Source organism: Mastomys coucha, unplaced genomic scaffold, assembly GCF_008632895.1.
Source record: "Mastomys coucha isolate ucsf_1 unplaced genomic scaffold, UCSF_Mcou_1 pScaffold20, whole genome shotgun sequence".
NCBI classification, from domain to species: Eukaryota; Metazoa; Chordata; class Mammalia; order Rodentia; family Muridae; genus Mastomys; species Mastomys coucha.
Genome location: NW_022196903.1, coordinates 77,692,768 through 77,702,412, shown reverse-complemented (window position 1 = coordinate 77,702,412; position 9,645 = coordinate 77,692,768). Strand labels below are relative to the sequence as shown.

Here is a 9,645-nt window from a genome sequence, read left to right as displayed (position 1 = left end):
AGAAAGAAAGAAAGAAAGAAAGAAAGAAAGAAAGAAAGAAAGAAAGAAAAAAGAAAGAAAAAAGAAAGAAACGAAAAACTGATGGATGCTGCAGCCTGGATTGAACCCTGAAAATGCACTAATCAAAAGAAGTCAATCACCAAAGACCGAATACTGCAAGATTGCATCTGCATAAAATGTAACCCAAAGCAGAGCAGTGGCTGCCAGAGCCAGAGATGGTTGGAGGCTACATGGAGCTGTGTCTTTCCTACTGTGAGCAAAATATTATAAAATGAATTTGTGGGGATGACTGTACAACTCTTTTAATACATGGAGCTAGGGGGCTGGGGAGTCACCAAATTGTGTGCTTTAAATAAGGGCTAGTGTTGACACAGACATCTCAACAAAACTGTTAGAAAAAGAGGGACAACTGACCAACCAAAAGCTTAGAAGTACACACTAAAGACAAAAGTAGAAATCACAAGGACTTGTTCTAAGCCAAGAATTAGGTGGCATGCGACCTGACAGGTGGCTCAGTGGCTATAAGTGCTTACTGAACAATCCTAACTCCCTAAGCTCAATTCCCAGAACCACACGAAAAGCCAGTACAGTGGTGGGCATCTGCAAAACCATCAGTCCAGTGGAGAATCAGGAGACAGAGACAGGAAATGACTGTAGATACTCACAGACTGCCTAGCTAGCTTAGAACCCGCAGTGAGGCAGAAACAAGAGAGATTCTGATTCAGCGAGGTGGAAGGCAAGAAAAAACTCCAGGTTGTCATTTGCCCTCCATATATGTGCTTCAGCACTCCTGTGTCATCATACACACACACACACACACACACACACACACACACAATTCTAAGAAAAGAATTAAAGTGAATATTATTTTCCTTTGTTTTTAAAAGACAAGCAGTTGTCTAAAGCTTGCTGCACAGTCATCTTTTTCTTAAGAACAACTTTTTGTTCGTTTTGCTTTGTTTTGTTTGAGACAGAAACACTCACTGTAGCCCTAACTATCCTGGAACTTGATATATAGACCAGGCTATCTTCGAACTCACAGAGATCTGCCTGCCTCTGCCTTCCCAGAGCTAGGATTAAAGGGATGTACTGCCAGGCCCAGCAAGATCATCTTTTGTTGCCGTTGCCATTGCTGTTGACATTGCCGTTGCTGTTGCTGTTTTGAGAGTCCCATCTCTAGTAGGCTAATCTTAAATTTTCTGTGGAACATAAGTTTACCTGGAGCCCCTGATTCTCCTGCCTCCACCTTCCAAGGGCTGTGATCACAGCTATGTGCCATCATCATTGCCTGGTTTACACAGTGCCTGGAATGGATCCCAAAGCTCTGAGCATGCTGGGCTAATGCTCTACCCACTGAGCTCCACCTCCAGCTTTGTCTATAATTCTTGTCTTTCTCTAATCCACTGAAGCATGCTTATAAGATCAGTGACTCATGCCTCCACAAGCCTAGAGGAGCAGTACCCAGCGGCAGTTCCTCCTCTGTCCCTGATGCATGTCCCTTTGCCTGTCCAGAACATCATAGTGTGGCCCTGCCGTCTCAATGACACATCTTCTAGCCTTCATCACTGCTCCCTCATTCCTCACTCTGAGGTTCTCTGAGTATGCTCACATTAGTTATCCAGCCCCCTTATCTTCTACAGGTGCTCTCTCAGAGTTCCCCTCTGGTCCTACATCTTTAAGTAAAGTAGACATTAATGGGTCCTCCAAAGTCCAGCTGCCTGATATCCATCTGCCACTGAATCCCTAATGAGCTTTTGTCATGTCCAGTTATCAGTAGGCCACTGGCTCCTCCTGTAGCCTTCCTCCTATAAATGAACTGTGCCCTTCCTTCCAAGTGCTCAGAGAGTTTTAGACTTCTATCTCCATGCTCACAGGCACCCTTCAGCATCTCTCAGACCCACCTCTAGAGCATATTTAGAACCTGCCATTCCCCACCCCCATCCCATTGCTGCTACTCTGGTCCAGCCTTGTCCCCTCATATTGGTGTCAACTGGCCTCCCATCTCTCCTCTTGCTACCCTGTTTCTAAATCCACTCTGACCACCACAGCCCTATAACCTGTAAATGGATCCTGGCCCTCTCTGTGCAAAGCCTTCTGATGTCTTGTCATATAAGCTAAATAAGATAAAGCCTTTACAAGAACCTCGCAGGACTCAGATTTCAGAGACTACAGCTTTCTCCCATCTTCTATCCTCTTGTCGCTCATGTTCTTCCAGCCATACTGGTTTTCCTGGCCCCAGGCTTTTCTAGCACTCTCTGGTCCTTCTCTTGAAGAACCTCTATCAACCTGACAGGAGGAATGCCTACCACCTTCTCAGAAGACCCTAGCTACAAACCAAAGTGTGTTTCCACCAAAGTTTACCCTGGGGAGCCGGTGAGGCTCCTGAGATTACTTACAGAGCATGAGTGGGAGGTTAGTCCACATCCAGAAGCATGGGTGACCTCAAAGCAGCCACACTATGAAGTCTTCACCCAGTGTGGATGTTGGCTTCCTCGTGGCCTCACAGGCCCTTTCAACTAAACTTCAGCCAAGTATACACTCTAGCACCTCCCAAGACTCCCGAGAACTGCGTAATTAGGGCAGAATTGCATCCAAATGGCTGAGAGGAACAGCAGGACTTAGCTAAGGGCCCAGGGGCTCCTCACCAACCCCTCCTTCAGTGAGGAAATATCAACAGCCCCACTCCCGATGGCCTTTGCAGGCAGGTAAAGGCAATCTGATGAAGAGGGCATCTGCTCTGCTCCAAGGACTGTGTTCTACCTCGTGGATCCATGACCACTTCCTTCCCCTTCAAGCCTCCAATGTCCTCTCTGTTTCAAACTACAGCTTCCTCCCAGCAATTTCTACCCACCTCAAACTCCCTTGTCTACACAGCAGTAATATCCATTAGACATTAGCAAGACCTCACTTAGGTCTTTATTGTTGGGTGCCTTCTCCATGAAGGCAGGGACCCATAGTCTGTGATCACATGATCAGTCTCAATTCTTAGATTGGGTCCTGGTCATAACTTGTATCTTGGCAAATATTTGATAGGTATACGAATTCTCAGACATCAATGGAAACAAGTGACAATCTTTGGTTTCAAGTACCCAAGAACAGATAATGTGGTATCAAATTATTAATGTAAGGGTCTGGGGATGTGGCTCAGTTGATATAGTGCTTGCCTAGTTCTGCATGAAGGTTTAAGTTTGCTCCCCAGCACTGAACAATCCAAGTATGGTACTGCGCACCTATAATCCGAGCAGTCGGGAGGCCAAGGAAAGGGGATCAGGAGTTCAAAATTATCCTCAGCTCCATAGTGAGTTTGAAGCCAACCTGGGATCTATGAGACCTATCTCAGAAAATGATAGTAATAATAGCTTTAAGGAAGCATTTTGTCAGGCCAGCTCTCCACCATCAAGTAAGAAGATGGACATGCATGGCAGGGAGCACAGAAGCAAGGACCAGACAGGTGTGGAAGTTTCACACAAACCGTCCTAACTCTCTCCTCCACAAACTACAGGACTGGGTAATACATAGCTAGACAGATGTTGCCAGAGGGACTGTGCCAGGGCACTGGACAGGAAGCTGCATGGATATAATAAAAGAAAGAGTCCTTGCCACTTCCTGTAGACCTCAGAGTGGCATGGGACATTAAAGTGTCACACACTGCACAGCTAACCCTAAGCCTGCAGGTTAGGAAAGGAGGGAGAGAGGGTGGGAGGGAAAAAGAAAGGACAGAGAAAGACAGAGATGTGCAGCTAACCCTAAGCTTGCAGGTTAGGAAAGGAGGGAGAGAGGGTGGGAGGGAAAAAGAAAGGACAGAGACAGACAGAGACAGACAGAGAAAGACAGAGAGAGAAACCTGACCAGATTAGATTGTGGGGACTAAGCGTAGATGTCAGCAAACACAATCTGATCCATGTGTCCCAAAGTCAGAGCCCAGAGACGCCAGGGTGGACTTGTACTGGGAACCAGGCCGCCCTCCCAGGAGAAATAACAACATTAAGGAAGTCCAAACCAGAATTTAGCCACTACCCCCCACTCTAGGGTGTGGAGGGGAATAGTAAGCCCAAAGTGACTAAGTTTAAACCTAAAATGCCTAAGATTACCAGGGATTTTCTGCCATTAGGAAAAAATGAGAGCTCAAAAGGGGGATTAAGTTGACTTACAGAAAATAAAGTGATATTTTTAACACACATTCACGGATATGGCTTGAAAATATTATTCCTGCCATTACCCCGGCCTGGCTTCTGTTGGAGTCATCCTAAGCCCATTTCTCCCTTCACCTGCCAAGGAAGTTCCAGAATAAGTTAGCGCATCTTTGAGGTGAGCCTTGCAGGTCTCAGCCATGTGCCCCATACCCACACCCCCAGCAGCTGAGTCTCCAACACTGACAGAAATTCCCCTCCCCCAAAGGGAGAGAACTAGTTCCATGGCCTCCAATGCCACGTGTGTCCTTGACCTCATCTGGTAACAGCTAAGCACCAACTTTGGACCATAGAAAAGAAGAGGAAGAAACATAAAGACTGGTTTCTAGAGCGTCACCTGAAGCTTGAAGCAGAAGTCTGGCCATGGCCTCTATGTTGTTCCAGGCCCAAGGTTCAAGGCCATTCATCTTTCCACCAGCCAGAAAAGTCAGTCTGATCAAGGCATAGACTGAAGTCTCTTGGATCTCAACTATTAGTCAACCTTCAGTTGTTGAGCCAACAGAGACAAGCAAGGAAGACATTCAGTCTAACAGGCACCCTAATCCTCCAAGACCTGAGTCAGCACGGCGTGGTCCAAACACATACTCCCCATCGTCACCCCAGTGCCTGATGCCTTTCATGACCATGAAAAGCAAAAGTGGCAGTGAAAATCCTAATTCTCCTTGCATGTTCAGGAAGTGGGAACTGGGGCTCGGGGCAGAATCTCCGATACTGGGGGTGGAACCCAGAGCCTTGCACATGCTAAGTGCTCTAGTACTGAACTATACTCACACACATACCTTTAGCTTACTTTTATTTTGAGACAGGGTCTCACTAAGTTGCCCAGGCGACTCTGGAACTATGGGCACAGATATCTCAAGCTCCCGTGTGGTTGGGATGACAGTGTTTGTGCCTCCTGCTGCAGCTCATGGACAGAGCTTCTCTCCCCAGGAAATCCACTTGAATAAAGGAGAAAAGCTATTGGCCAAGCTCATTCCCCACCAAGGCTATAAAGTTAAGCTGGAGGTCACTATATAAAAGTGCAAGCTCTCTTCTAAGTGAAGCAATGGGCTACTGTTTATGAGCTTACGTGAGCATCCCAGACTGCACAGAAAGCTATTCCTCTCTTAGAGAAATGGTTTCCAGTCAACTGGACACCAGGGAATTGTAAGGCTCTGTGTTGATGTCTGAGAAATATTCTGAGGCGGTGTTGGTTACCATGGTAACTGTTACTGTTGACAGTATCAACACCCACAGTGTTGATACCCAATTTTGCTAACTCGGGTGTGACATCTTCATAGCTCAAATGATGACAGGGTGTCAATTAATATCCTGAGGTCAAAAAAAAAAAAAAAAAAAAAAAAAAAAAAAAAAAAAAACAGGGAAAATTTGCTCCTGATACAGAAGCACAAACACATGTAACATACATGTCCTTAGGCTAACAGCCTAGATAAGACTTCAAACCTACCTCACCCAGTGCACTCTAAACCACTCAATACCCCCTCAAACCACACAGTTGGATGCTCACATCCAACTACCAATGACTCAGAAGAACTCTACACACTCCCAGCAAATAACGAGTAAAAGGCTGGACTTCCAGCCTCTTCTTGACACTTCCTGGATAGTAGCCTTCTTGTCTGTAGAAAGGTTCCTACAGTTAAAGATTCCAGATGGCTAAAGGCCCTTTTTAAGCTGAATCAGTGGAAGGTGGGAGAAGGAAATCTTTAGCTCAAGTGCTGAACTGTTTTCAAGGCCCAGTAAATATGTACACATGAGCTTCAGCAAAGACAGGGCCTGGCCATGTAGCAGTCTCTTATAGAGATGGTCCCACATGAGCAGGGAGTCTCTGGGGAACTCAGAATTTCTGACCATATCCATATGAGATTACAGGGAACTGGACTTGCCAAGCACATAAGTATGACTCAGTAGGGAACTGAGGGTAACCACATACCCCCACACATATACTCTTTAGGGGTGCCTTCATGGGACTCAGGCTTCTGGCCACATAGGTGTGGGGTTGGAGGGAATCAAGGCTGCTGGCCACATAGGTGTGGGGCTGGAGGGAATCAAGGCTGCTGGCCACATAGGTGTGAGGCTGGAGGGAATCATGGCTGCTGGCCACATGGGTGAGAAAGCTGAGGCTACCAGGCTGCCAGCCACATGGATGAGAGATCTGGGAGAAGTTGGATTTCTGGCCACATGCATGAAGGGACTGAGGAAAGCAAGGTTTCTGGACACATGGGTGAGGGGGCTGAGGGAACTGGGCTGTTAGCCATCTCCAGACTCAGAAGACTAAATTGGGCATTTGGCCTACAGCTTGGCTCCCTGAGGGTATCATGCAGAATGCCTGAGAGAATGGAATCTGAAAGAAAGAAGATTCCAGATGAGTCTTCAATCCTATGAAGAAAGCAATGCAACATCTCTAATTTGGAATCTCTGATGGTTCCAGAAGGGCCCGGGGGACATGGGAGCTTACCTAACCTTTGTTCTGCTTATGGGTACAGTTTTGCTTAGCAAGAGTTCCAGCATCTACTTAAGAGAAAAACTATTTTTTGAAGGCCTTCCCGGGACTGCAGAAGCATCCGCCAAACTACAGACACTAAGATTAGCCATCTTAAATTCAATTTAAAAGGGATTTGGGGGGAGTTTGCTCCGTGCCAAAGTCAACCCACTTTCTAGTTACCGTGTGCGTTTTCATACGCAGAATCATGTTAACTTTTCAAATCTTTGTCGAACTTGTTACTTGATTCTGATTTCCTGTGCCTCAGCTCCTGTAGAGATGTGTCAAACAAGAGGTGAAGGATGAAGCTTCACCAAGAGCTCCCAGAGGAACCTTGTGTTCAGCACAGAGGGCTGCATAATTTCCAAGGGCCCAGGCCAGAGACTAGGCCATTTACAGGCCCAAGAAGAACAAGAAGGCATCATGCTAAATACTGGTGTACGCTTTCTGGCCAGTTGGTTGTCAGGGAAAGATGCTGGCATCCCTCTAAGGAGGAGAAGAACCTTTTTCTATTGAGGGCAAGTAGGTCCTCCATGCCAGGGGAAATACCCCTTTGGGGAAGAGGGTGCTAGCACAGTGAGGGCTGGCTGGAAGGAGCTAGGACCGCCTCCTCCCTGATGGGGGCCTGGAGTCTGCCAGACATTTCACCCCAGGCTGTCCCCCCTGCAGTGTGCACTGAGGGAGGAGGGGTGCACCCCCGAGGAGACCACAGGAATGCCAAGCAGGGGAAAGGCGCCCCGAGCCAAAGGCTCCAGCAACCAGGATCCAATATCGGTGGGTGACTCCAGCCCCCGTAACAGGAGAGACCGTAAAGTATGTGCTGGGCTTCCCAACCCGCACACACAGCAAATAACCAATTACTCCAAATAGCTAACAGATTGCGGCTCCGACTTCCCTCCCCTCGCCCCCACCCCACCCATGCCTTCACTTGTCATTTGATGGGCAATTTGTATTTGCTTGGAGAAGATGAGAGAATGAGTCACAAGAAAGACCCAAATGACACCAAGGACAGACATCAGACACCTAAACAGAACTCACAGGAGTAAGGAGAGCGGGCTTCATCTGGACTATGGATAAAGGGGATATGGTTAATGGCAGGAGATTCTGCAACTTTCAAATGTCTGTAGTGGCCTGCATCCCCAATACCATGAGTGCATGTCCTTAGGAAACCTACATCTATCTTCCTAAGTTGATAGATATAGGAATAAGGTAAAAACTATGGATGTGGAGGCTAGGGAGATGGCCAATCAGTAAAGTGCTTGTCTTACAAGCATAAAGATCTGAGTCCAATCCCTAGAACTCATGTCAGAAGCTGGACATGGCAGCATTCCTGTAATCCTAGTGCTGGTGGAGACAGAAGGATCTCAAGTTTGCTGGTAGACCAGACAAGGTTCAGTGAGAGTCTCTGTCTCAAAAAGAAGATTGATGGGAAAAATGTCTGTCATGGACCTATGGCCTCCATATGACACGTGTGCATGTGTGCTCGTGCGCACACACACACACACACACACACTCAACATGGTTAAAGTTGGCTCTCAGTATCAGAGGCGTGACCTCATAGCTTGCAGCTCGGAGACAAACTGCCTCTGGAAATGCTCCTTGCTTGTGAGCGACGCCCCGTAACTGATTGCTTTGGTCAAAAAACTTCTACTTCAAAGTCTTGGGATAAATTACTGTTGAGACTCATGAAGCACAATAAGGCATTCTCTTCACATTTGGAATAGAGGGAATTCAGGCTGTCCCTGGAGAAAGTGACCTTGATCTAAATGAGTGCTAGGTCAGGACAAGGAGAGGAAAAATCACCTCAATAGGAAAGAATGTCCTCTCATAGAGGACTTACTGCTAAGTGAGAAGAATGTGGGGATTGAAAATGAGAGAAGCACGTGAGCTATCCTGAAGGAGTGGAGAAAGAAGTCAGCCTTGAATACTAACCCTGTTTATACACGCATCGTCAGGGAAGCGAGGCTCCAAGCAATAAAGCTGTGCCCACTTTTGAAGAGAGATGTGCCTGCCGTTCTTGGTCAGCTACCATTAATCTTGCCTACTCCTAAGCACAAGTCGCCTCTCTACTTGCTGAGCCTACAGGGAGGCCATGAGCTAGACCAGTATCCAGTCTCTTGATCCAAAAGCCATTGTTCTCTCTGCAAATGCAAACTGGCATTCTTCATGTAAATGCTTGGACATCACAGACTTTAGAGTCTACTCAACAACACTGTAGGAAGTTTCCCCAAGTAATATCCCTGCCCAGATGGGCTACTGCAGAAGGTCAGTCCTGCTTTACTTCGGAAGCTCTTCCACTGGGATGCATGAGCAAGTACCCGTGGTTCTGACTTTGCTAGATACTGCTGACTGCCACAGTGAACACAGAAGTCTTCAGCTCACAGAAAAGCCTGTGGTAGGTGCTTGTGGTTCTGGGTTCCTCCTCATTTCTCCCAGCCTGTTAGACTCCCAACTGGCAAAGTAAAAGTCTAGCAACTCTAAAACCATCTCCATCTTTCTTTGATCTGAAATGGCTTAAAAAACAAAACAAAACAAAAAACAAAACAAACAAAAAAAAAAAAAGGTCTGTGCATTCACAGGCAGAACTTTCCTTGGGTTCTGTCTTCCAGTGCTTGACAAGTAAGAATGCCCCCCTGTAAGGCTAAGCAAATGACAGGAAGATGGCCTTGGGGGTCACAAGAAGGAAGCAATCTGAGGGATGAAAAAATTGTCTCTCCCAGCCAAAGACCTGAAGAACCAGAAGAAACGCTATGGCTTTGCTCATGTTCGTAGGAAGACTGGAGAAGATGCCACAGACAGGAAATCAGAGCGTGGGGTCCTGAAGGAGATATAACCTGCTTGATAGAAAACAGGGCTGTCAGACTTAAAACTGAAACAGATTTTAATTTCCAACTAAAGGACAAACTAGACAACCAGCGAAATCTTCCCAGAAAGTCCATCACACCAACAGACATCTTTAAACCTTTTTGGTTCACT

General features: G+C 46.7%; 1 protein-coding gene across 16 annotated transcripts in view; it reads right to left on the bottom strand.

The window, feature by feature from the left end:
* Window positions 1-9,645, bottom strand: part of Dysf (dysferlin) — a 201,473-nt gene that overhangs the window by 35,665 nt on the left and 156,163 nt on the right. The gene's annotated exons all lie outside the window — the stretch shown is intronic.